The following is a 6,000-nucleotide window of genomic DNA, read 5'->3' on the forward strand; positions in this document are numbered from 1 at the left end:
TCGGCATCTGACTGATTGCAGCCCATTGGCATATGTTGGTCTAGGAGTGCCTCTTGATTAATGCCAATTGTCTGAATTAGAATTTGCTCTTCCTCTGGTATGCCCGCCTACTTTCTGTTTAGGTTTGCAGATCTCATTCTTGGCAGCAGCCATTAGGTTGCTCTTGCCCTGCTGTGTGTAGTGGTGCCCCCTTTCTCAGCTCCCTGCTCCCAATCCTTCAAGGATAGTAGCTAAGGACATCAGAAGAGCCTGATAGATCAAACCAGTGGTGCTTCTAGTCCATCATCTGTCCTCATAGTGGCTACCCAAATTTTCTCCTTGTATTGCGGCATGCACCACCCCACACATTAGGGGCGAGGAAGCAGTGGCTTTCCAGGAGTCCCTAGATCCCAACTCCCACCAGCTGTGCAGTCAGTGGTCAAGATAGCGGGAGCAGTGGGTCTACAGCAGGCTTCCTCAACCTCGCCCCTCCAGATGTTTTTGGCCTACAACTCCCATGATCCCAAGCTAGCAGGACCAGTGGTCAGGGATGATGGGAATTGTAGTCTCAAAACATCTGGAGGGCCGAATTTGAGGAAGCCTGGTCTACAGCAACTGGAGTGCCACAGCTACTCCATTGGGGACAACAACCACAAGATTCAGTTCAGATCCCAAGTTGATGCCTGGAGAAAGCAGCCCACTCTGAAGGCTCTGATTCAGCTTGTGGGGTGTGTGGCTCTGAAGCTGTATCCCACTTGTGAAAAACTAGGCTTTGTTCCTCCCCTGTTTTCTATCATTTATAAATTGTTTCCTGTGAAATTCCCGCAAAGCGATTTGCAGACTAATAACATATATAAAATATGCAACTGTTTTTTAAAATAAATGATACAGTTCTGCAAATCACTTCGGGATGTTTCACGAGAAGCAATTCATAAATGAGACAGATAGTGGGAAGAATGAAGCTTAGGTTTTTAAAAAATGTTTTGAGAAATGCAATGGTTCTAACAGCAAAGGCACGACATATATCAGACCATATGTGTGTGTGTCTTGTTTTTGCTGACTGTATAGAGCTTCTCCATCTTTGGCTGCAGAGAATATAATCAATCTGATTTCGATGTTGCCCATCTGGGGATGTCCATGTGTAGAGTCGTCTCTTGTGTTGTTGGAAAAGCGTGTTTGTGATGACCAGCTTGTTCTCTTGACAGAACTCTATTAGCCTTTGCCCTGCTTCGTTTTGATCTCCAAGGCCAAACTTGCCAGTTGTTCCTTTTATCTCTTGATTCCCTACTTTAGCATTCCAATCCCCTATAATGAGCAGAACATCCTTCTTTGGTGTCACTTCGATAAGGTTTTGTAAGTCTTCATAGAACTGGTCAATTTCAGTTTCTTCAGCACCAGTAGTTGGTGCATAAACTTGGATTACTGTGATGTTAAAAGGTCTGCCTTGGATTCGTATCGAGATCATTCTATCATTTTTGAGACTGCATCCCAGTACAGCTTTCGCCACTCTTTTGTTGACTATGAGGGCCACTCCATTTCTCTTACGGGTTTCTTGCCCACGGTAGTAGATATGGTAGTCATCCGAACTGAATTCGCCCATTCCCGTCCATTTTAGCTCACTGATGCCCAGGATGTCAATATTTATTCTTGCCATCTCATTTTTGACCACATCCAACTTACCCAGGTTCATGGTTCTTACATTCCAAGTTCCTATGCAATATTTTTCTTTACAGCATTGGACTTTCCTTTCGCTTCCATGCATATCCACAACTGAGCGTCCTTTCGGCTTTGGCCCAGCCGCTTCATCAGCTCTGGATCTACTTGTACTTGTCCTCCGCTCTTCCCCAGTAGCATGAAAACGCTCAACCTGAAGCCCTGAGGGGCTCATCTTCCAGTGTCATAACTTTTATATGCCTGTTGTCTTTGTCCATGGAGTTTTCTTGGCAGGGATACTGGAGTGGCTTGCCGATTCCTACTCCAGGTGGATCACGTTTGGTCAAAACTCTTCACTATGACCTGTTCATCTTGGGTGCCCTGCTCGGCGTAGTTCATAGCTTCTCTGAGTTCTTCAAGCCCCTTTGCCACGGCAAGGCAGTGATCCATGAAGGGGCAGTGATCCATGAAAACAAGACCTGGAGCTGACTGAGGCTCAGATCATCAGCTCCTTATAGCAAAATTCAAGCTTAAACTGAAGAAAGTAGGAAAAACCACTGGACAGGTAAGATACAATCTAAACCAAATCCCTTATGAATACACAGTGGAAGTGAGGAACAGGTTTAAGGATTTAGATTTGCTGGACAGAGTGCCTGAAGAACTATGGATGGAGGCTCGCAACATTATACAGGAGGCAGCAACTAAAACCATCCCAATGAAAAAGAAATGCAAGAAAGCAAAGTGGCTGTCCAACGAGGCCTTACAAATAGCGGGGGAGAGAAGGCAAGCAAAATGCGAGGGAGATAGTGAAAGATACAGGAAATTGAATGCAGATTTCCAAAGAACAGCAAGGAGAGACAAGAAGGCCTTCTTAAACGAGCAATGCAAAGAAATAGAGGAAAGCAACAGAATGGGAAGAACCAGAGATCTGTTCAAGAAAATCGGAAATATGAAAGGAACATTTCGTACAAAGATTACCATAATAAAGGACAAAAGTGGTAAAGATCTAACTGAAGCAGAAGACATCAAGAAGAGGTGGCAAGAATACACAGAGGAATTATACCAGAAAGATATGGAGGTCTCGTACACCCCAGGTAGTGTGGTTGCTGACCTTGAGCCAGACATCCTGGAGAGTGAAGTCAAATGGGCCTTAGAAAGCACTGCAAATAACAAGGCCAGTGGAAGTGATGGTATTCCAGTTGAACTGTTTAAAATTTTAAAAGATGATGCTGTTAAGGTGCTACACTCAATATGCCAGCAAGTTTGGAAAACTCAGCAGTGGCCAGAGGATTGGAGAAGATCAGTCTACATTCCAATCCCAAAGAAAGGCAGTGCCAAAGAATGCTCCAACTACCGCACAATTTCACTCATTTCACATGCTAGCAAGGTTATGCTTAAAATTCTACAAGGAAGGCTCAAGCAGTATGTGGACCGAGAACTCCCAGAAGTGCAAGCTGGATTTAGAAGAGGCAGAGGAACCAGAGACCAAATTGCAAACATGCCCTGGATTATGGAGAAAGCTAGAGAGTTCCAGAAAGACATCTACTTCTGCTTCATTGACTATGCAAAAGCCTTTGACTGTGTTGACCACAGCAAACTATGGCAAGTTCTTAAAGAAATGGGAGTGCCTGATCACCTCATCTGTCTCCTGCGAAATCTCTATGTGGGACAAGAAGCTACAGTTAGAACTGGATATGGAACAACTGATTGGTTCCAAATTGGGAAAGGAGTACGGCAAGGCTGTATATTGTCTCCCTGCTTATTTAACTTATATGCAGAATTCATCATGCGAAAGGCTGGGCTGGATGAATCCCAAGCCGGAATTAAGATTGCCGGAAGAAATATCAACAACCTCAGATATGCAGATGACACAACCTTGATGGCAGAAAGTGAAGAGGAATTAAAGAACCTTTTAATGAGGGTGAAAGAGGAGAGCGCAAAATATGGTCTGAAGCTCAACATCAAAAAAAGAAGATCATGGCCACTGGGCCCATCACCTCCTGGCAAATAGATGGGGAAGAAATGGAGGCAGTGAGAGATTTTACTTTCTTGGGCTCCATGATCAGTGCAGATGGTGACAGCAGTCACGAAATTAAAAGACGCCTGCTCCTTGGGAGAAAGGCGATGGCAAGCCTAGACAACATCTTAAAAAGCAGAGACATCACCTTGCCAACAAAGGTCCGTATAGTAAAAGCCATGGTTTTCCCAGTAGTGATGTATGGAAGTGAGAGCTGGACCATAAAGAAGGCTGATCGCCGAAGAATTGATGCTTTTGAATTATGGTGCTGGAGGAGACTCTTGAGAGTCCCATGGACTGCAAGAAGATCAAACCTCTCCATTCTGAAGGAAATCAGCCCTGAGTGCTCACTGGAAGGACAGATCGTGAAGCTGAGGCTCCAATACTTTGGCCACCTCATGAGAAGAGAGGACTCCCTGGAAAAGACCCTGATGTTGGGAAAGATGGAGGGCACAAGGAGAAGGGGACGACAGAGAATGAGATGGTTGGATGGTGTTCTTGAAGCCACTAGCATGAGTTTGATCAAACTGCGGGAGGCAGTGGAGGACAGAAGTGCCTGGCGTGCTCTGGTCCATGGGGTCACGAAGAGTCGGACACGACTAAACGACTAAACAACAACAACATGTGTGTGTGTGGGGGGGTCATATTCCACAATCAGGCCATGGCTGAAAAAGTCCTGGCATGTGTGCCTGATGGGCATCTCAACAGACAGAGATTGGCTTACACAGTTGAAGGTGGCTTTTTAAAACCATTTTGGGTTTAAAGGGTAACCACTTGAAATTGGGTCTGGAAGTAGACGGGCAACCACTGGAACTCATACAATATAGAATATTGGTGTAATATGCTCAGCTATCCTTATTCCAGCCAGAAGCGAAGTGGCTGCATTTGCAAACTGTCTTTAAAGCACATTTCAGTAGTCTAATTTGGATTTCACCATTATAGGGAACTAAGAAACAATGCTGTGTCATGTATGGAGCTAAAAAAGAATAAAATTACCATGCAGGGCTACAGGTTCTGCCCCCCCCCCTTGTAGACAAGTGGCGGCAAAACATTTGGTGTGGTGGACCCTCAAACAGGCTGAAAAGTTTGCTAGTACTTCTCCAAGCTAAGTAGCTCAGCCAAGATGGAGAATGCATAGCCTCCTATGAGCCATAACATCACCCATGTCACTTGTATCCTTGGCTACACCTTTATTCACCTGGCTCTAGAACCCTTGGGAATGCTAAGGAGCACCACCTGAATGCAGATCCAGGGGCGATTGCTCTGCAACTCTTTCTCTTCCCACTTATTCGTAGAAGCATAAGCAGAGGTAGTTAACTAATTAATTTGCAAATGAAATCATTATTTTGACTAAGTATTGGTTTGCCTTGGTGCAGAACAAAGAGTTCGTTCTTCAATTTTATTTATTTGAAAACATTTTTATCCTGGTTATGAATCTTGATTTGCAGCGGCAGAGGCCCTGCTTTGCACCCAGAAGGTCCCATGTTCAATCCTTGCCATCTCTGGTTGGGGCCAGGAGACAACCTTCCATGAAACCCCAGAGAGCAACTCCCAGGCAGCAGAAGCTCAGCACTGAGCCAGGTGCACCAATGAGCTGACTTGGTATAAAGCAGCTGCCTTCTGTGTTTCTGTGTCAGATGGTACCACGAGGTGCACGCATCCCTTTCATATGCTGAAAGATCAAAGGAGCCTATTAGGAGAAAGATGCATAGCATCCTCTGGAGTCGCAATATCAGGTTCCCCACCTATTCCTCAAAAGCATGTGTGGAATATACCCCCCACCCCACCCCCGTTAGCGATTGTTTCTTTCTTGGAAAAGTCTTTGACAAGTGAAATCTGATTTAACGCTGCAATAAATAAACAACATTTGGCCCATTGTTCAGATTGGCCTTGATGTCCGTATCCATAACAACCCCAGCTGATGGCTTCTCTACTGATGTATGCTTTTGACGAGAATAGTCTCTTGAAACATACTGGAAGCCTCTGTGGGTGGGTGCACAGCTCATCTTCCAGTTTTATTATCTGGGCTGCCATCCAAGAAGCACTGTTCTGTGATGATGACGCTGCTTGATCTTTAGTGCTTTCCAAGCCGCTTTCTACTTTTCTGAGCAATAAAATATTTTAAAATTCTGAGCAGGTGATGCAAATAAATGAATTTTGGGTGTATTGAGCTACTAGGCCATACTTCCATTTTGGTGCTTTTGGCACAACTGGGGAGTGTTTGCTCCAAGTTCTGACAAATGCCATTCTTTTTTTAAAGGGGTAATTCAAGGCAGCTTGCAACAGAAACTAAAAGCATGGTGAACATCCAAACGAGGGCTGTTTGTGACAGGCTGTTCTGGCCCTGGGTG

This window comes from Podarcis vaucheri (genome assembly GCF_965113315.1).
Source record: "Podarcis vaucheri genome assembly, chromosome: Z".
NCBI classification, from domain to species: domain Eukaryota; kingdom Metazoa; phylum Chordata; class Lepidosauria; order Squamata; family Lacertidae; genus Podarcis; species Podarcis vaucheri.